The sequence below is a fragment of the Notamacropus eugenii genome, chromosome 2 (assembly GCF_028372415.1).
Source record: "Notamacropus eugenii isolate mMacEug1 chromosome 2, mMacEug1.pri_v2, whole genome shotgun sequence".
Classification (NCBI taxonomy): Eukaryota; Metazoa; Chordata; class Mammalia; order Diprotodontia; family Macropodidae; genus Notamacropus; species Notamacropus eugenii.
Window position 1 is genome coordinate 29,644,848 of NC_092873.1, and position 22,834 is coordinate 29,667,681.

The 22,834-nt window shown below is 40.5% G+C and overlaps 2 pseudogenes; both read left to right on the forward strand.

The window, feature by feature from the left end:
- The first annotated feature begins 18,091 nt into the window (after window positions 1-18,091).
- Window positions 18,092-20,016, forward strand: LOC140522568 (protein RCC2 pseudogene; annotated as a pseudogene).
- A 625-nt stretch (window positions 20,017-20,641) lies between these two features.
- LOC140522569 (ferritin heavy chain-like) lies at window positions 20,642-21,434 on the forward strand (annotated as a pseudogene).
- The last annotated feature ends 1,400 nt before the right edge of the window (window positions 21,435-22,834 follow it).

Below are 22,834 nucleotides of genomic sequence, written 5' to 3' on the forward strand. Positions count from 1 at the left end.
GTCTCTTTCAAACACACACGTGCATGCACACACATACATATACTCATGTATTATATACAGATATGTAGTTATACACATATGCACATGTACAACGTACACACATGTAGACACACATATATACATGTATTATATAGACACATGCATTGACATACCTATTCACAGGTATTATATACACACATGTAATTGCACACAAATATGTACACATGCATTATATACACACATGTAGTTAAACCAAACATACACACCATGTATTCCATATTACGATACTGCCATTTTGGAGCTCAAAATCAAAACCCTCCTTCCAAGGATTTAATGGCTCTCTTATATCTATATGGGCAGGAGGCACTCTCTCTAACTGAATCCAAGGACACTGCTGGTATTCCTACTCACCTTTTCCTCTCATCTCCTTAGGGATCAGTTCCAAAGCCTGAAAGTCAGAGTCCTCAGATTTAAGACCACACAAGGCCCTTGTTACTCCTTTCATAATGGAGACAGGCTGCAAGGGACCTACAAACACATAGATGATAGCTCATATAGAAACTGTCAATAGAGAGATTAGTCAGTGGTCTCTGTATAAATGCAGAGACATAAGCTGGGTCTATCCAAAAGACCAAGATCTTTTCTTCTGATGTCACAAATGCTGGGCAGACAACTCTAAAGTTCTCATCCATGAGAATTCCTTAGAACTTCTTTCTCAAAGGGTCAGTGTCTCTTCTCTGCCCTCTAATGTTTTATTGTTTTCCTTCTTGTCCTTATTTGTAGGTTACTCATTTGTATTGCTAATGGCCTTCCTTCAATGAGCATTGTGATTAGAATGATGACATGGTTTAGAATGATGCCAGCAGGAAGAGCAGCCTGCTTGGAGTCAGATGCACTGGGTGTGAGTTCTAACCCTTATTCACTGTATTCCCTTTGACAAATCACAGCACCTCACTAAGTTCTCCTTTCCTCGTGTATAAAACAGAGAAAACGACATTAAATCGGAACTTCAGAAGAGAATATGATTACTCCTCAAACAGGTATTTTTGCTTATTGATCACACAAGTCATTTCATCAACCATCTTTGTACTTTTCAAATGCTAACCTCCACTGTCCCCCAGGCCTGGGACACACTGCCTCCTGACCTCACACTTTGTAGAATCTTTCTTTCCCTCCAAATTTGGCTTAAATGCCACCTTCTACATGAGGCATCTTCTGATTTTTCTAGCTGCTAGTGCTGTCTTCCAAATGACATTACATTTATTCTGTACATAATAGTTACAGATATACATATGTTGCCATCTTTCCCCTAGAGATTTAAATTTCTGGAGGGAAGGTAGGATTTCATTTTTGTCTTTGTTTCTCCACACCTAGCACAGTGCCTGGAACATATCAGGTGCTTAGTGAGTACTTGCTTGCCTGCACACACATAAACTACTTTGAAATATCACAGAAAAATAATATGCATATATATATATATATGTGCGTATACATGTGTGTATGCACACACACATATGTATGTGGGGGGTTATTGCTCTTCCTTGGATAGTTCTATGATTTATGATTTCACCAACGTGGGTAATTCAGCTCAATTAATAGGATATAAGTTATACTGGCAAACCCAGCCCTCTCATTCTATGTTACTCTTCTCGAAAGACCTCCCATAAATTCCACTGAAAAAGAGCTCTACTCAACCTGCTGGGAATCTCTCCGTGTTTCTTCCTACATTGTTATGTAGGTGGAGCGTGTGGATTGTCCATTGCTTGTCTCTCAGTCTACGACCATCTTCTTTCCAAATCATGTAACTCTTTGGTGATCTACTCCCCTAGGCATAATTCCTCATATTGCCTAGTACACCCTGTTTCTGACTATCAGGTAGCTCTCCATTGCTCTGCGGCTAACCCTCAAATGTAATTCTTTTGGAGACCATGGGATTCAGAGCAATATATCATCACTGGAAAAATACTGAAAAAAAGATTGTGTGTAAACATACTCATATTCGTGTGTATATACTTATATATATATACACGTATATATACACATATATGTATACACACACACATATATACACACATATACAATGTCTACACATAATACATGTAATGTGTTTATATTGATTTTGAGTATGCATTGAATATGCATACATACACACAGACACATGTATGATTTGTGCAGGCTCATACAGTTTACGAGTATCTAAGGCTGGATTTAAACTCAGGTCTTCCTGGCTCCAGGTCCAGTGCTCAATCCACTATGCCACTTAGCTTTGATATACCACCATGTGCACATAAATATACATATTTGTATATGAAACTGTACTTGGAGTTAGGAAAATCTTGGTACCAATTCTACCTCAGACCCTTATCTGCAGTGTGACCATGACTAATTCCCTTCACCTCTCTGAGGTTCAGTATCCTCCTGTAGAAAATGAGGTCAGACTTGAAGGCCTCTTGGGTTACTTTTTACCTCTAAATATAAGATTTAGTGATCTAACTAATTACAGATCTCAACCCAAGGAACATTCTTTCTCCCCTTGGTTTTTCCTCCATTCATCTCAATTCTACTGAGTGAGTATAAAACTCTGGAGCTTTAACCTACTAGTACAATTTCATCTATAAACAGGAATATCTGGAAAGACTCAGCATTTATAGGAAATCCCTCCTCCATTGGGACTCAGAGCTGGACATCCTTTCTGACAGCAGCAAAGACTTTTGCTGATCACTCATTGTTCTGTTTTAAGCCTCTTTCAATGTGAAAAGCAGTTTTCTTAGAAAGTCATCCACGTGGTTACAAGACTCTTCTGAGTTTTAGAGCAGTGACAGGAGACATCTTATTGGAGAAGAGCCAACAAAAGGGGCAGTTTCCTCTTGAATCAAACAATTCATAGTTTAAATAATGAGTACAGTGGGATTTTATAGTTTCTGCATTTTTCAGGCAACTATGGGACAGACTTCTATGTGGTTCTACTCTAGGATAATTTGCCAATGTCTACTTTTTCCTTCTTATACCATCTTCAATAATATCCTCTAGTGTAGTCCAAACTAATAATCTTATGTATGGATCTGGCCATTTAACGTCACTGATCAAAAATCTTCAATATGTTGGTATATCCTGTCAAATTCAAAGTCTTCTCCCTGGCATTCAAGGCCTAAATTATCTGGTACCATCTTACTTTTCTTGCTTTATCTCATTCTCTTCTCCTCATCTAAGCCTGTTTTGCTCCACTCAAACCAGACTACTCTGTGTCCTTCTATGAAAACACTTACACTTCTGTTCAGGCCATTCCAGGTCTCTGGAACTGTATCCTTGGATGTGTGTCCATATTATTGACATACAATATTTGTTGACATGGGAACGTAGGTTCAGTAGGAAAGTGTTGCTATTCTCTCAGTTGCCTTTTGGAAATTTGTGGGGTGGAGGGACAAGGGGGGATATTATTTTAAAATTCTTGATTTTTCCAAGCATTTGGCGTCATTCCATCTTTCAGACATCGTTCAAATCCCCTGATTCTCTCCCAACTATATTAACTCTGGCATGTATCTCCACCGTGTAGAGTCCTGGTCCACTCTGAACTCTACTTCCACGTGTTATACTTTGGAGATTTTGATATTAATGTCCCCAAATAGTGAATCCTCTGCCATTGACAGAGAAAAGAGTTAATAATAAAAATCTTAATATGTCTTTCCCATTTTTTTTTGTCTGCTCTTCTCCTAGTTTTTAATCTTTACATACTCTTACCATGATCTGGCTTAACTGAGTTTCAGTACACTTCCTGTAAAATCTTCTTTTTCCCTGCATTCAAAATTATTATCATATCAGTAGCCAGTATTTCCTTTCTATTACAATACAATACATTTCATTCTTTTAAATGTTATGTGAAGCTCACTATGTCCAAAGTCTCCTCACACTTCTCAAAATATTCATGGTAAATGGGCATGAAGTTTCTGCATAGTCTTCAAGGTTTTAGCTTTTCTTCTTTCCTCCATGTTTTCCACTTTTTTTTTTGCACTTACCTCGTGGCATAGAACAGAGAGAGATCGAATAATAACAATAGCAAGAATTTATATAGCACTTGAAGTCTAGTAAAGTGCTTTACAAATACCAAATTTTATCTTTAGAACAACCCTGGGAAGTGGATGTCATTGAGGTAGACAGGCATGCATGGCTACACACATGAGTTAAGTGAGTTGTTTAGTGTCATACCTCCAGTAAGTCTGGATTTGAACTAAGTTTTTCTGACTCGATGTCCAGCACTCTATCCACCATATCACCTAACTGATTCTTATTAGAGGGCATATTGATTTAATGTTGGGTCTTCCTGAGCTCTTGTTAGAGCTTCTTTACCCCCAAATTATTTGCAACATATGACAAAAAGCTATAATTATGCTCATGGTTGTCTCTTTGCAAATATCCCTCCTAAGTAATGCACGAAGAAGTGATCCACGAAATAATGTTTTTGATCAGCAGGAAGGGGACTAGGGAGGGAATAAACCTTTATTTAGCATCTGCTATGTGCCAAGCACTGTACTAATCATTCTATACTTATTATGTCACTTGTTTCTCATTAGGCAGTAGGTGCTGTTCTTACCCCTAGTTGAGGAAACTGAGGCAAACAGAAGTGATGTGACTTTCCCAGGATCATATACTTAGTAAGGGTCTGAGGTTGGATTTGAACTTGGGTCCTCCTGACTCCAGGCCTAGTTCAAGGAAATCAACTAACTACATCAACTGTTGCTATAATTCTCTTTTGTCTTCTAGTATCATTTTTAGCAAATATGCCAGGACTTCTATGATTCAGTTCCTCTAGCATATTGGTCACTAGGCAAGGATCTCACTTTTATTGAGAACTAACGTAAAGGTAATAGAAGGTCTAAAATTTGTGTGATTCTAGCACCCTTTAGGGACTTTAGTTTTTTTAAGTGCTATGATCAATGCAGAACCAGAAGGGACCCCCATAAGACTAGGAACAGGTTTATACATAATTTTTCTTCATGTGTTTCCATTACCAAGGGTCCTACTGGTCTACTTAATGAAGCTGTCTATACTACGTCATTGTGACCCTTCTGAAATCCAGATTTTAGTATGACAGAATTTGCCAAATCCTGCACTCTGTGTTCATGGCCATAGAGAACCCAGGGTCCCCCTCGTGCCATGAGGAGGGACCAGAGTGGAGTTTTTGGAAGGTTATTATTTTTCATGTTTGGACAGGGCATAGAGCATAGTAATATAGACTCTCATCCAGTCCATCTCAGTTTCTTCCCACCTGGGATGACATAGACAGGATCTAAAGCAAAAACAGTGCTGTTCTTGTGACCCTGTCTCTTCTATTTTTCCCCTACTTGGGATCAGGGGTGTGCTGGGGCTAGCTCAAACTGGCTCATGAGAGCTGGTTGTTAAATTTTCAGTGTTAAGTATTTACACCTTAGAAATCAGCAAATACTACAAATCAGGGCTTGTTGTTTGTCAGTCATCTGGAAAGTAATGGCAAAAATGCTGGTACATTTTTTCCCTATATGGCTGGTTGTTAGACATTTTCTGCCTGTCTGGGACCCTTTGGCTTGACGGTTTAAGTGCCACCTTGCTCAATTTTGTCAGTGATACCATGTTGGGGTTGCTAGGGGGCACAGTAGATAAAGCACCAGCTTTGAAGGCAGGAGGACCTGGGTTCAAATCCAGCCTCAGACACTTGACACTTACTAGTTGTGTGATCCTGTAGAAGTCACTTCACCCTGATTGCCTCACAAAACAAAAACCAACCAACCAACCAAAAACCACATAAATCATCAAATGAGCATTCATTCCTATGCTAGGTATAGTGCCAAGTGCTAGCTATGTTACTGTGGTAGGGCCTGCGTCACTGTAGCAGTCATCTCCAGAAGGAGTACAACAGAAGTGCTCACAAGCAGATGCCCTACTTCACTCACTAGCTCAGTGATGTTGCTAAAGGCTTTAGTATTCTCCTTAAATAAAAAAATCTGAAAAACACTAGACTTAAAGCCAGTTGAAATTCTGCCTTAGACATTTAATAGCTCTGTGATTCTGTACAAGCTACCAGAGGCAAGCCCAAAAGAGGGTTGGTGCTAACCAGCATGAATCATTTCCCTGATGGCCAGGCAAATTAATTCCCCCTCAGCTCTCAGAAGGTAGAATCCATTATGACAGAAGAGGAAATCAATTAGAAACCTTTCCTTAGCTCCTTCTTGGGAAATGTGTGGGTATTCATGAATTTGGGACAATAGGACCAGTGGAAAGCACATGACTAAAAATGCAAACAAGTGTTTATTCATTAAGAGCAGCAAGAAATAGCTGGTCTTTAAACAAACAGAAGCAAAAGGCCAGGGTAAAATTCTTCTTAAAATGAGGAAGCAGGCACCTGCCTCCCCAAATGCGTAAAGATCTTTGCACCAAGGGGGGCAGAGCCAAGATGGCGGAGTAGAAAGACACACATACACATAGCTCTGAGCCCACAACACATCGAATGGCTAAAAGGAAGTAACTCACGGCGAATTGTGTACCCAGAGGCCACGGAACATTGGAGCGAGGGAGATTTCTGTTCCGGAGAGACCTGCAAACCTCTCGCGGGGAGTCCTTCGCGCTGGGAACTGGGCGCTGGGACTGGGAGCTGAGTGCAGCCCTGCCGCGGCCGCGGCACCGAGAGGAAAAGATCCGAGCGGGCTTCAGGGACGGGATCTCCAGCGGCCACGTGGGTCCCTCCACCCACAGAGGGACCTGCAAACCTCTCGCAAAAGGTCCGTGGCGCTGCAGACACGGAGCCCAGTCCAGACCTGCTGCAGCTGTGGCCACAGCACCGAGAGAAACAGATACGACCAGGCTTCAGGGACGGGATCACCAGCAGCTGCACAAGTACCTCCACCCACAGGTGACGGGGGTCGGTGAGAGAGTCTCTTTGGCGGGTCGAGAGGGGAGTGGAGTGCCCCCATAATTCAGGCCCCCCCGGGACGTAGAAGCTGAGAGGCGGCTGCAGACCTGGGCTCCCCAAGCGGGCGGGAGCCTGAATCCATTGTGGTAGGTCTGTGCATAAAGCCCCTGAGGGAACTGAGCCTGAGAGGCGACCCTGCCCATACCTGACCACCTGAACTTAATCTCACACTGAATAGCAGCCCTGCCCCCGCCAAAAGCCCTAAGGCTGGAAGCAGCATTTGAATCTCAGACCCCAAACGCTGGCTGGGAGGATCCGGAGTCGAGGTAAGTGTGAGGATAGTATTCAGAGGTCAAGTCACTGGCTGGGAAAATGCCCAGAAAAGGGAAAAGAAATAAGACAATAGAAGGTTACTGTCTTGGAGAACAGACATTTCCTCCCTTCCTTTCTGATGAGGAAGAACAATGCTTACCATCAGGCAAAGACACAGAAATCAAGGTTTCTCTGTCCCAGCCCACCCAATGGGCTCAGGCCATGGAAGAGCTCAAAAAGAATTTTGAAAATCAAGTTAGAGAGGTGGAGGAAAAGCTGGGAAGAGAAATGAGAGAGATGAAAGAAAAGCATGAAAAGCAGATCAGCTCCCTGCTAAAGGAGACCCAAAAAAATGTTGAAGAAATTAACACCTTGAAAACTAGCCTAACTCAATTGGCAAAAGAGGTTCAAAAAGCCAATGAGGAGAAGAATGCTTTCAAAAGCAGAATTAGCCAAATGGAAAAGGAAATTCAAAAGCTCACTGAAGAAAATAGTTATTTCAAAATTAAAATGGCACAGATCGAGGCTAATGACTTTATGAGAAAGCAAGATATCACAGAACAAAAAGAGAAGAATGGAAAACTGGAAGATAATGTGAAATATCTCATTGAAAAAACAACAGACCTGGAAAATAGATCCAGGAGAGACAATTTAAAAATTATGGGACTACCTGAAAGCCATGATCAAAACAAGAGCCTAGACATCATCTTTCATGAAATTATCAAGGAAAACTGCCCTGAGATTCTAGAACCAGAGGGCAAAATAAATATTCAAGGAATCCACAGAACACCGCCTGAAAGAGATCCAAAAAGAGAAACTCCTAGGAACCTTGTGGCCAAATTCCAGAGTTCCCAGGTCAAGGAGAAAATATTGCAAGCAGCTAGAAAGAAACAATTCAAGTATTGTGGAAATACAATCAGGATAACACAAGATCTAGCAGCCTCTACATTAAGGAATCGAAGAGCATGGAATAGGATATTCCAGAAGTCAAAGGACCTATTACTAAAACCAAGAATCACCTACCCAGAAAAACTGAGTATAATACTTCAGGGGAAAAATTGGTCTTTCAATGAAATAGAGGATTTTCAAATTTTCTTGATGAAAAGACCAGAGCTGAAAAGAAAATTTGACTTTCAAACACAAGAATGAAGAGAACCATGAAAAGGTGAACAGCAAAGAGAAGTCATAAGGGACTTACTAAAGCTGAACTGTTTACATTCCTACATGGAAAGACAATATTTGTAACTCTTGAAACATTTCAGTATCTGGGTAGTGGGTGGGATTACACACACACACATGCACACACGCACACACACATAGAGACAGAGTGCACAGATTGAATTGAAGAGGATGGGATCATATCATAAAAAAAAATGAAATCAAGCAGTGAGAGAGAAATATATTGGGAGGAGAAAGGGAGAAATTGAATGGGGCAAATTATCTCTCATAAAAGAGGCAAGCAAAAGACTCATTAGTGGAGGGATAAAGAGGGGAGGTGAGAGGAAAACACGAAGTCTACTCTCATCACATTCCACTAAAGGAAAGAATAAAATGCACACTCATTTTGATATGAAAACCTATCTTACAATACAGGAAAGTGGGGGATAAGGGGATAAGCAGGGTGGGGGGGGATGATAGAAGGGAGGGCATGGGGAGGAGGGTGCAATATGAGGTCAACACTCATGGGGAGGTATGGGATCAAAAGAGAAGAGAAGTAATGGGGGACAGGATAAGATAGAGGGAAATATAGTTAGTCTTATACAACACAAGTATTATGGAAGTCATTTGCAAAACTACAGAGATTTGTCCTATATTGAATTGCTTGCCCTCCAAAGGGAAGGGGTGGAGAGGGAGGGAGGTAAAGAAGTTGGAACTCAAAGTGTTAGGATCAACTGTCGAATAATGTTCTTGCCACTAAGAAATAAGAAATACAGGTAAAGGGGTATAGAAAGCTATCTGGCCCTACAGGACAAAAGAGAAGACGGAGACAAGGGCAAGGAGGGATGATAAAAGAGAGAGCAGATTGGTCATAAGGGTATTTAGAATGCTTGGTGTTTGGGGTCGTAGGGGATAAAAGGGGAGAAAATTTGTAACCCAAAATTTTGTGAAAATGAATGTTAAAAGTTAAATAAATAAATTTAATAAAAAAATAAAAAAAAAAGAAATAGAGAACATGGAGGGAAGATTTGTTAAAGGAGTAAATCTGTAAGGAAAGTAAACTTATAAAAGATGGAATGAGGTGATGCCATGGAGAGGGTACTAGATTTGGAATCATTATGAGCTGAGTACAAATTCTGCCCCAGATAATGATTAGCAATGTGTCCATGATCCAGTTACTTAAACTTTCTTAATCCCAGTTTCCTCATCTGTAAAACCCGAATAATATATCCCACCTTCCAGAAATGTTGAAAGGATCAAATGATTTAACCTGTATAAAGTACAAATCTAAATGCTTTCTATAAATGCTAGCTACAGTAGCAGTAGTAGTAGCAGTAGTAATAGGAAGAGGAGGAGTTGGAGAAGGAGGAGGAGTAGGAGCAGGAGGAAAAGTAGGAGTAGGAGTAGTAGGAGTAGTAGTAGGAGTAGTAGTAGTAATAGTAGTAGTAGTAGTAGTAGTAGTAGTAGTAGTAGTAGTAGTAGTAGTAGTAGTAGTAGTAATAGTAGCATTAGAAGTAGGAAGATTACTACTACTACTACCACCACTACTACTAGTAATAAAATGAATAAGTATGTAAAAGCAATATATCTGTAAGTAAGAAAAAAGTAAACCTTATAAAGAGAGTAAAGTAGTAATAAAATTACAAAGCATGGAATCTTGCTTTCCAAACAAGGAAGATCAAAACATATAAATAGAAGAAAAGCACAAAGTCAAAACTCCTACATCCAAAGCCTGCAAGAAAAATATGAATTTCTCACAAACCCTGGAAGAACTCAAAAAGACTTTTGAAAATCAAGTAAGAGAAGTAGAGGAAAAATTGAGAAGAGAAACGAGAATGATGCAAGAAAATCATGTAAAATGAGACAGCAGCTTGCTAAAGGAGACCCTGCCCCAAAAGAATATTGAAGAAAATAACACCTTAAAACACCCAAATGGCAAAAGGGGTTCCAAATGCAAATGAAGAGAAGACTGCCTGAAAAACAATAACTGACCAAATGGAAAAGGAGTCCAAAAGTTCCTGATGAAAATAATTCCTTAAAAATTAGAATGGAGCAGATAGAAGCTAATACCTTTAGGAAAAATCAAGAAATCAGAAAACAAAAGAAAAAGAACCAAAAAAAAAAAAAATAGAAAACAATGTGTAATGTCTCACTGGAAAAACAAACAACCTATGAAATTGACCTAGAAGAGACAAATTAAAGTTTGGTGGACTACCTGAAAACCATTATCAAAAACAAAATAGCAAAGACATCATCTTTCAAGAAATTTTCAAGGGCAACTGCCCTGATATTCTAGAACCACGGGGTAAAATTGATATTTAAAGAATCTACCAACCACCTTGTGAAAGAAATCCCAAAAGGAAATTCTTAGGAATTTTACAGTCAAATTCCAGAGTTGCCAGATCAAGGAAAAATCTTGCAAGTAGCCAGAAAGAAACAATTGAAATATTGTGGAAATACAATCAGAATAACACACGGTCAAGCAGAGATGTTGTATGTTCAAGTGGCTAGATCTTGTGTTATCCTGATTGTATTTCCAACAATACTAGAATAGGTAATCCAGAGATCAAAGGAGCTCTGGGATTCACACCAAGAATCACCTGCTAAGGAAAACTGAGTATAATATTTCAGAGGGGGAAAATGTATATTCAAAGAAATAGAGGTCTTTCAAGCCTTCTTGATGAAAAGACATTTTAAGGTTAGAATCCCTAAATGCGCTGAATAGAAAATTTGACTTCCATATACAAGAATGAAGAGAATCATGAAAAGGTAAATAGGGAAGAGAAATCACAGGGTACTTACTAAAGTTGAAATGTTTACATGCCTACATGGAAAGATATTTTGTAACCCTTGAGAGTTTTCTTAGTATTAGGATAATTGGAGGGAATATTACATATATACATATAAATACATATGTATTTATGTGTGTATATCTGTGTGACATGTGTGTATATGTGTATACATACATATGTGTATATATGTACATATGTACATCCATATAGCCATCAGATCAATACCCATCTGAGAGCATGGGACTGGCACCCACCATAAGACCAATGGAGACCCTGTGCAACAATGTATCGAACAGACCCCATATCAAGCAGAAAACAGGCCCAATGAGAAGACATCAGTTATTCCAGAACATCGTAATTGTGAGCTGCCACTCCACAGCCCCACACTTTCCCTGGCAGATTGCACTTCAGGTCGGATCCTTATATATCCCTCCTCTTCCCAATCATGCTGTGTATATATATATGAGAAAATATGCCTTGGTTTTTGGGGTGGGGGTCTATTAGGACTTTTCTTACCATGTGATTTAATTTCTTTCCCTTGAAATAGCTGTGTCCTCAGGGAAGGCACACGACCTGTACATTACAGACATTCACCAGCAAATATGCAGGGGTCTCTTTCCCTTTACTTCTCCCTCTCAAGCCCTTCCTCCCAGGCCTGTCTCTCTGCCCCCTTATCCCCACCGCACCCTCTTTGAGTCTTCTCTGAGTCCCCTTGAAGCTGGTCTTCCCTTTTTCTCCTCAGAGTCCCGATTGCATGGTGGTGCCGCTGCTGGCTCTCTCGTGTGTGGCCGCCTTGCTTTTCAGACAGGTGACCCTGTGTAGTAATGAGACAGAATGGAATCTGGAGTGACCTGGCCTAGATCCCCACCAGTGGAGGCTCTACAGGCACTGGCTGGTGAATAGAGTCACATGAGGGACTTAAACTCACCTCTGTCTTTAGATAGCACATTCACATGTACTATCCTGCCTGGGGGTCTCATCAGGGAGTCAGTGTGCTAAGAAAATAACCCTTCAGTTATGTAATAAAGATGATCTCCCCAGAGATGTTCTGCCTGGGACCTGGAGAGCAGGACTCAAACCAGTTATCATTTACTTGGTGCAAAATTCACTTTTATCTTTCTTGCTAGTGACCTGCAAGAACTAGGATTTGATTTTGCCAAAAGTTGACAAATGTGTGAATTTAGAAGTGGGATATCAGCTGTGTGACTGATAAAGTTTTGTAAATGATGTTGCAAAAAATAAAAAAAGAAAGAAAAAGCCTATTCTGTAATTGTCGCTTCCTCTCAGAAAAGCTCTGATAGAAAGAAACAACAGTGTCCCATAAAACCAGAGCATACTCTCTCATAGAGACACAGCATGAATGGGAAGAGGAGATATGGGAAGGGATCGCACCTAAACGGCAAACTTGTGGTAAACAACAAATCATTGTTGAGGTCTTCAGCCCATGATGGATTTGCGTTAAGAAATACTGGACTGACAGAACCACACATGATAACAGACCTATAGGAAGCCATCCAAGACCAAGATGTTGGAAATATGTGCAGCTTGAGAGTTTATAATATTGCCCAGGATCACAGGCACATCCCCACAAAGCCCTGGAAAAACATATTGTCTATTGAGGATATAGCAGAATTCTTTGTGAACAGAATCAAAGCAGGGATGGAGAATGGACCAAGAGAGCCCTGAAAACAAGAGAACCGCTCATCAGGTGCAGAGAAATGGTCAGAGCAAGGTGAGGACTCAGAAGAGAAAGTCTTAGATGAACGTAAACTAAGTTTTGTTGCCCATTACCCAGGGAAAATGGGATAAAAGTAACCAAAGGCAGAAAAAAGACAGAGCTGCCCAATTCTTACTACCTTACCTTTTTCTCTTCTTGAGAAACCTTTGAAGAAGGACAGAATGAAAATGGCTAAGTAGAAAATTTATAGAAATTAGAAAATATATACTATATATTCATCAATGCTTAGAAATCTATTTCATTGGCAAATAAAAGAGATCAAAGAGATCCTTGATGGATTCAAATCATGTAGCCTAAGAAAATTGCATCCCTCGGAACTGATAGAATTGGTAGGTGAGATTGTTGAACCACTGACGGTGATAGTTGTAAGAAAAGGCCTTGAGAAGAAAACGTTATGTCCTTATTTGTTTTTAAAAAGGAAAAAAAGGACTGGAAAAGATCTTGATTGGTTTTGAATATTGTGCTAAATCTTACAGGATTAATTCAATATGTGCAGGCTTACCCTTATGTTTAAGAAATAAAGTTCGGAGGTACTACATAATTAGCAGTTTGCCTGGAAAAAGATCTGAGGGTTTTAGTGAACTTGTAATGTAAAAAGACGTACAGCTTCTGTGATAAGGATGTGATGGTCCCCTGTTCAAGGACCAAATATAGTTTAGCGTTCCTTTCTGAACCCCACATTTTCAGATGGACATGGATGGGCAGGACAGTATCCAACATGGGCAATTTCCATAATAAATAGCTTGGAGCATATGCCTCCTTGAGACTGGTTGAACAATTGGCTGAATTGTTTACCCTGGCAAGAGAATACCAAGGAATAACAGAATAACTCTCTTTAAGTACTTGAAAGGCCTAAAATATAGCAAAGAAATTTGATGTATTCTGTTTGACTCCCAAGAGCAGACCTGCGAGCAGTGTATACATTAAGCCTAAATTTGAATTTGTTCTAAAGAAAAATGCTCCATCACTTAGAGCTATCCAAAAGTGGAGTGGCTGTCATTGTGACTAATGCAAGTTCTTACTGGAAGTCTTGAAGCAGAGGTTGACAGTTAAGTTTCAGTGACCATCCTTTTTCAAGTATGTAGTTTGAATTAAGTAGTCACTTTGTTTCCTTTCAACTCTGAAATTCTCTGATTCTCCCTTGACAATAAGTGCTCATGACAATGCACCTGTCAACAAGATATTTTGAGTAGTTCATTAAGGGAAGTGTTGGTGAGGTTCAGGGTCAACCTTCTTTACCCAAGGAACCTTTGAGTCTGTTAGGATATGTCGTTGAAGTAAAACCACATTGGCAGAGAACTGAGGTGGAGAAACATGGGAGGTTTTGGTAAATGCTCAGGTGACTAGTTTTTGATCTTGTATAATTCCTGAAAATGGAGCATCTCAAAATTGTGTTATTGGAATCATTTCAAGAGTGAGATGGACAGTGTGAGGGTTGTTTGTTTTTTGGTTTTTTTTTTTTTTGAGAATACTCAGTAATATCTGCTTAGTTCATCGTGCTTTAGTGCATGATGGAGAAGGTGCTTCTGACTGTGTTAGATGTAAAAAGGCTGCTTCAGGAATTGGTAGTCAAGGATGAGTGACTGCATAGTAGATAAATCTGTTGCTCCAAATAGTTGCCATTTTATTATCAGTGAATGTCATCACAAGGTAGTGGTGAAAAGCACTGGTTTACTTAAAATAGAAAAATAATTCAGTTGACATTCTGGTAGTCTTCCGAACTTATTAGCAGCAAATGCGAGTTAGATGCCTCTTTAGGTAAGTCAGAGGGGACTGCAAAGAAATGACAAAACAAACCATACACAAATTGGACACATTTCAAGCAAACTTTAGTGGGTTGAAAAGTGAGGATTAACCCTTGGTCTCCCACAGATAGGAACGGGGTTCTCAAAGTGTTTTCAGTTCAGGGAATGTGGCTCTAGGTCTGAGGGGGTGTCTGGCATTAGACCCGCTACTGATCCCTAGTGGTATAAGTGCTAATGACACACAGGAAAATCCCTGAAGCTTGCAACAGTCTAATGGTGGGCCTTGGTTCTTTTTCTCTATGTAGAAATAATGGCAACACTGATGATGATAACAATAACTCACATTTATGTAGCAATAAACTATGTGCCAGACACAATGCTAAGCACTTCAGGAGCAATTTACAATTGCTTCATTTGATTCTCACAACTGTGGGAAGTAGCTGCTATTATCACCCCCATTTTAAAGTTAAGATAATAAAGAAAAAATTATTTGTCCAGCATCACCAGATCAGACAAAGACAAAATAAAAGGCCTTGGAAAAATATTAATGTTAGGTAGGAATGGTGGAATTTAATTTTATAATTAATGGTCAATTCATGAATAATATTCATGTTACAATTTCGCATTCCTTCAGTAAGTTCCAGGGGAAGCAGTATCACGGATTGATCTCTGGAGCAAGAAAGTCTACGTTCATATTCTGCCAGTAAAACACACTAGTCATGTAACTACACCTATGAATCCTCTGGGCAATATTCTATGATCATAAATTGGAAGACAATTGCTGATCCAATGAATGGTAGAAGTTTTCTCTCTGAGAGTTCCCTAATTAACTGCCATGAAGGAAATCCAGACTCAAACACAATACAGCCTCATAACTTTGAGAATTCAAATACTAAACACTCAAATAATGAGTAACATATCTTTATTTTTCTGTATTCATATGCATATAACATTCTAATATGAGATTTTTCTGACTAAAATAATAGAAATAATAAGGCATTTATACCTACATATGCGTACAAACACACACACACACACACACACACACACACACACACACACACACACGAAATTCATTGATTCCGTACTTGACAATGAAATTATCTACCTCTAATTGGGGCTGCTAGATGGTGCAGTGGATAGAGTACCAGTGCAGGCATCAGGAGGACCTGAGCTGAAATCTCACTTCAGACACTTGATACTCAATAGCTGTGTTACCTTGGGCAAGTTACTTAACCGCAATCGCCTCATCCTGGGTCATCTCCAGTCATCCTGATGAATATCTGGTCACTGGATTCAGATGGGTCTAGAAGAGAAGTGAGGCTGGTGACATACACAGGGCTCTCTCACTCAAAACAAAGTCAAGTGCAAGTCATGCCATTATTTCTCTGATGGCATGGTCTTCTTTGGCAATGAAGGAGGAATACACATCTACCTCTAATTACTTCTACTAAATATGTTTGTGTTTCTGTGTATGAGAAATCACCAATTTTATTTCCCCACCCTTTGGATTAAGCACCACTATGTGCTAGACACTGTGTTAATCTCTTTGCTAATATTTCCTTTGATCCTCACAACTGTAGGAGATTGGTAGTTTTATTTTCATTTTACTGTGTCTTGCCCAGGACACAGCAGTAAAGGACCCGAGGACAGGTTTGTACTTAGACAGTCTTGACTCCAGACCAGCTGCCACCTAGTTGCCCTCATTTCATAGAATGGTAGTTTGAACAGAAAAGAAGGAAAGCTATCTTTTACAAAGCAAAGTATAGAAGCACAGTGATTTTGGTTGTTGATTTCCCTTCCTTTTGAAGGAAATGGGTGTGGAGAAGTATTTCACTCTTTTATTCATAAATAAATATGGGAAATGGAAAAAAGGCATTAATGAGGAAATCTCTTTAAGTAAGATGCATACACATGAGCACAAAGATTGCTTTATACAACTTTGGATGATAAAATTATATGTTTTAATAAATATCCCTTCTTATTTCTTACTGAAAAGAGAACTCAGATTTTTAAATGAAAGCACTCTCCCCCCCCCCCCCATATGATTTTAGGACTTTTCTTAGGAAATACAGGAGATCATTGCTGATTATCTCTCCTGCTAGAAGGCCCCCACACACACACCGACAGAGTGAACTGAGTTTAGCCATTGAAAATTTATGTGAATGAGAGAAAAGAAATAGGACATAACATAATCTTTTCACTACTGCTTTTAAAAAGGCTAGGTGAACCTACAGGGTGAGAGGAAGGGAACATTTTGATCAAATACCTAATTGAAGAATAACACATTGTCTACGGAAACGTTTGTCATTACTTCACCATCTCTGGTCTTATCTTTGAATTGAGGTTGAAAATTGAATTCCATGCAGAGAAAATATGCATGAACACATATATGCAGCAGACGTGCATATTTGTGTATGTCTATATGTTTATGTGTGGATATAGGTAGATACAGATATAGATACAGATTAGATACAGATATGAACATAAATATAGATATAGATTTCAGATACCCATTACATATGCATAGGGATAGGAATATAAGGACATGGATGTAGATACACATACAGATATGTGTTCCATATATACCAATATGGACATAGATACAGATGAGCTATCGATATGGACATAAATATAGGTATAGATTAATATAGATATAGGTACAGATACAGATTGGATATATATGTAGAAATAGGACCATATACAGATTAGACACAGATATCGATATAGATATGAATACAGATACACTGATATAGATGGGAAGATACATACAGATACAGTTCATATATAGATCTGGACATGAATGTATATAGATAGATAGATAGGTAGGTAGATAGATGGAGATAGATATAGCTGCAGACACAGATTGGATGGACATAGAAATGAAAACATAAGCATATTAGAGAGGGATATAGATATGGACATGAGTATAAATGTACATACAGATAGGTATAGCTATAGACACAGAATAGGTAGATATGGAAATAGAAACATAAGCAGATTAAACAGGGATGTAGACACACATATAGATAGGTGTATGAATATAGATACACTGATATAATATAGAGATACATATAGATACAGATATAGGTTAGATATAGATATGTATATGCATATATATAAGTATATATATATATACATACATCTATACATATATATATATATGTATGCATGTATAGATGCAAAAATTATCTTGGAATTGAAAGAGCTGGGTAATAGGGTAAATTCAGGAAAACACATTAACACCAAACCCTTTCAATGCCCATGTCCCAAGGGAAAACATCAAACCTTCTCTCAGTCTTTACGTACTGAAGGTTATGAGTCTAGCCCTGTCCCAGGCCTCAGCTTCAGGGGAACATGGAAGGTTAATAACTTGCTCCTCTGCTGACCACTAAAAGTGGCTCACCTTGCTGTCTAGCTCACTTTTCTTGATCACCTCAGATACACGGAGGGATTGGGGCTTCTGTCACCAATACTCCCAACTAGGATGGCGGGGTATTCTTGGACAGAAGGAAAGTGGTACAAGCACTTCTCAAGCCAGGTGCATCAGGAATTGGGGACCTCTGGGAAGTGAGTCAGTCGTGCTGCCTCGGTGTTATTCTCCTGGCCTCACCAAGAGAGGAGGAGGATTCTCATAGGCCATAAAGTCCTAAAATCCAAGAGGCCTCTGCTAGGATGCCAAAGGCCATGCCATTGTTTTCCCCTGCTTTAACCTCCTCCTTCAAGAATCCCCAGCATCCTTGTAAAACTCCTTCTTGGTCATCTTGGAGATGAATTACACCAAGGAGAGGATCGTGTGTGTGGCGCTGGGGGTGAGAGGGCAGATGACCTAGCCTCTTTATCTCTCTTCATTATCACCCCCAAACCTGAAGATTTCAAGTACAGAGGGCATCTTTTGATTTTGGGAGGAACCAACTGGCACCTCATTGGTCTGAAGTGACTAAGCAGAATGCTGCTTACAGCAATTTGGGGCAGAAATTGTGGGGGCACCATAGAAATGGCTATCTGTCCAGGGTCTAGGTGTGCATGGTGGTCTATGACCCTTGTGCTGCTCACGGTCTCTTCCTAACCACAGAAGAAAAGCTGTGGAGCAGGGGTTGCAATGAGCAGGTGCAGCTGGGACACGGTGATACCAAGAAAGCGGAAGCCCCCAAACTCATGGAAGTCCGTAGCAAGGAAGTGATGGTGTCCGCTGGCTGTGGGAGGAACCACACTCTGACTTTGACAGAAACTGGCTGTGTGTTTACTATTGGAGAGAACAAGATGGGGCAACTTGGCCTTGGACGACAGCAATGCCATTCTGAGCCCTGCACAGTTAATGAACAACAGCCAACCAAACAGGAAAATGACTTGTGGCGATGAATTCAGCATGATAATGGACTGCAAAGGAAAACTCTACTCCTTTGGGTGCCCTGAATATGGTCAGCTGGGACACATTTCTGACAGGAAATTCATTGCCCGGCCTCAGAGGATAGTATGTGACTGTGAGTTGGTCCCCTGCTAGTTGCCATCTGCATTGAAAAGACAAAAGATGGACAGATTTTGCCAGTCCCCAATGTCGTTGTCTGAGATGTTGCCTGTGGCACTAATCACACTCTGGTTCTAGACTCTTAGAAACGTGTTATCTCTTGGGCGATTGGAGGGAATGGCTTGCTGGGCCATACAGAGCACAAGGATGTCCCTGTGTGGTGAAGCTGTTCAATTTCCTGGGCCGGGAAGCCAGGCAAATCTTCACTGGCTACCCCTGCTACTTCAAAGTCAGTGAAGTTGGTGGCTTGTTTTTCTGGGGTGCTGCCAACACTTCTCTGGAGTTCACCATGTATCTCAAAGCTGCTCAGGACCTCTGTCGCTGGAGAATTACCAACTTAGCTTGTGGGAAGAGTAGTATTATCCTGGCTGCAGATGAGAGTATCATCAGCTGGGGCCTGTCTCCAACCATTGGTGAATTGGGCTACTGCTATCACAAGCCCAAGCCTTCCACAGCTGCCCAAGAAGTGGAAACGCTTGATGGCATTTACACAGAGTACATTGCTATATGCTACTCACACCTTTTGGTGAATGGGAGGGAACAGAGGGAGACTAAAAATTAAAGTCAAAACAACCTCCCTGAATATAATTCCTGCATCCTCTCTTGATGCTGGGGGCAGCAAGGCTGCCACCAGGCTCTCCACGCCCCTCCAGGCAGTCAGCATTGTCAGTGTGCCCTGGAACACTAAGAAGGCTGATGAGACGAGATTCCTCAGTGAAAAAGTCGCAGATGCTCCTATTTGTTAGTCTTGCCAGGTTCACTTTTACAAGCAAATTCAACATCAGCTACCTTTTTACTGTAGAATCTCCGAAGTCTTTCTCTCCCCCTTTCTCTACTTTCTCCCTTCCCCTACCCCAAATGTTCAGTTAAAATATTTGCTTTCAGTTGAGGACTTTAGGATTCCCAAAATAGGCACACAAAAAAACAAAAAACAAAAAGTAAACCCCTGTTCTTCCAAGACCATCTTTGTTAAAATTCCCACTTCCAAGAAAGTCTTGTAAAAAAAGACTCCCTCTTCCAAGTGCGTTCTCTTGCTCCAAATGGAAAGAGATTCTGCAGAGGTTCTTTGCAACTAAATATACCTATTCATGCAATTGTTCCTTTCATATTGACTCCAACAATGACGTTGTGCAGGGTTAGCTATTGTGCTAACAGCCTAACAAGTGAAATTTTATTTATTTTCCTAAGTAGGAAGTTTTTCCTACGACAGACATTTAATCATAGAAAGAACAAAATAAGGCTTTTCCAAAGCGTTGAAAACAACACTGACTTATGACAAAATATATGGCTACCAGTATCCTGTGACTTTTAAGAGATACTGAAAGATCATTGCACTCAAAATCCATGCTCCTGTCTGCCAGCTAAACGATTTCAATCTATTATTTTTCAAGTCACAGAATCAATATTGGAAGGAAAACCCAAAGTTTCTCCCAATGAATTCATACAACTCATCAACAAAGAGAGTTTTCAAGAACTTCCCCAAATGGTCAGAAGCACAATGAAGAGGAATCTCTGTGGTTTCCTACTTCATCAGTACTTGAACTGAACCTGCCCCTTGATTCCAGGCCACAGCCGCCCTTAGCCACCTGTCCACCTTTCACCTCCAATAACCCCCACTTCATCTGTCCTCTCGTTCCCGCACCAGTCTCCTGCTCAGCTACCTAGTCCCCCGGCCTCATTTCCCTCCACCGCCAAACCAGCCTCAGCCCCAGAGGCTGCACAGCCTTCACCACCCCCATGACCACATCATCCTCCTCTCATGTGTGGCAGACCCACCACCAGGACTCAGAGGCCACCATCAACTGCCAGATCAAGCTGGAGCTCTATGCCTCCTGTGTCTACCTGTGCATGTCTTACTACTTTGACCCATATTATGTAGCGTTGAAGAATTTTGCCATTTACTTCCTCCACCAGTCCCACTAGGAGAAGGAGCACGCTGAGAAGCTGATAAAACTTCGGAACCAGCACAGTGGCTGCATCTTCCTGCAGGACATCAAGTAACCCGACCAAGAAGACTGGGAGAGTGGACTGAATGCAATGGAGTGTGCTGTGTACTTGGAAAAAAAGTCAGTCAGTCGTTACTGGAATTGCACAAGATGACAAATGACAAGAATGTCCCCCATGTATATGTTTTCCTCAAAACCCACTACCTGGACCAAAAGGTAAAGTCCATCAAACAACTGAGTGATCACTTAACCAACGTGCACAAAATGCCCCCCCCCACAGCCCCTCTCCCCATTCCGTCAGGACGGAATATCTTTTTGACAAGCACACCCTTGGAGACAGTGACAATGAGAGCTAAGTCACATCGGGCTCCCCAACACCTGGAAACTGTGGGCATGACTCCTCCTGTATTTCAGGGCACGCATATTTTGGTTATCTGACCATAATCTGTATCAAAAAACTACCACCATATACATCCCAATAAAGTGACCTGGTACTTATGAGGAAAAAAAAAAACAATACCCCAATCAATAGTAATCTCAAAGGTTTGAAGATCACCACTATGGTGAAGATCACCCATGAAGACCTGAGGAATCCCATGGCATTTTCGACAGCCCTCCTTATTAGAAAGTGTTTTCTTTGTGTAGAGCTGAAAACTACAATTTATTACCTAAGGTAAGTGGATTTTGTTTCTGGAAGACACTGGTCATATGCAAGCATTCCTGGGGATGGGGTGAATACATTAACACTTGGAGCTTAGTTGAGTTTCTCTGGTTTCTGATTGTCCCTTAGGGGAGTAGGTAGGACTGTGAAAGCGACATAGACCGGTTAAATTTTTTGATGTCATAAGGCTAAGTCAGAGGCAGGGAAAAGGGGAAGAAAAAGGGTGAAAAGAGAATTAGTAACATTTGAGGATATTGTGAAAATCCAGAGCTGCTCTTTTGGAAATGAAGACGTGGTGGCTAGGTGGCCCAGGCAGCAAGGATGCTGTATCTGAAGTCAGGAAGACCTGAGTTCAGATCCTATCACAGACATTTGCTAGCTGGTTTACCATGCACAAATCACTTTTCTTCAGTTTCCTTGTATGCAAAACTGGGACAATAATTGCACCTACCTCCCGGGGCTCTTATGAACATCAAATGAGATAACCTCTACAATCCTTTAAGTCCTTTATTAATGGCAACTTCTTATTTTCTGTACAAAAAAAAATGAATTTTCATAAAGAAAATCTTCTTTTCTTACTTGTCTTGTTAATATTATTAGGAAAGACTTTGTCCTTGCTTCCTGTTCGTGAAGAATTCTTAATTAACATTTTTGAGAGCAAACGCTGGTGTACTGGGGAAGCCACCAGTCCAAAGAAACCCTGCACTGGTTCCTTTAGAAAGGATGAAATTCCCACTCAATGACTGGTTTGATAAGTCCTAGTTTCCTTTAGAGTTTACAGGAATCTTTCGGTGGTCTTTGATAGGAAAATGGTGAGTGAACAATGAGTCACCCTGCTGTCCAGTCCTTTGCTGCTGTCAACAGAGACTGGTACCCGAAGGCCATCCCTACTAAATCAAAACTGATCTCAGACGCAGCCAATTGTGGACTAGACAGGTGAAGGAAGAATGGGTCCGTGTTGTGTGCCTTTCATCAGGCTGAATCACCTGGCTTATCCTGAGTCCTATCTCTAGGTTTCATAGCCTTGGAAGAAAGTAGAGAAAAAAGAATAAGTTGTTTGCTAATTAACCTCAGAGTATATAAATAAGGGTCCTG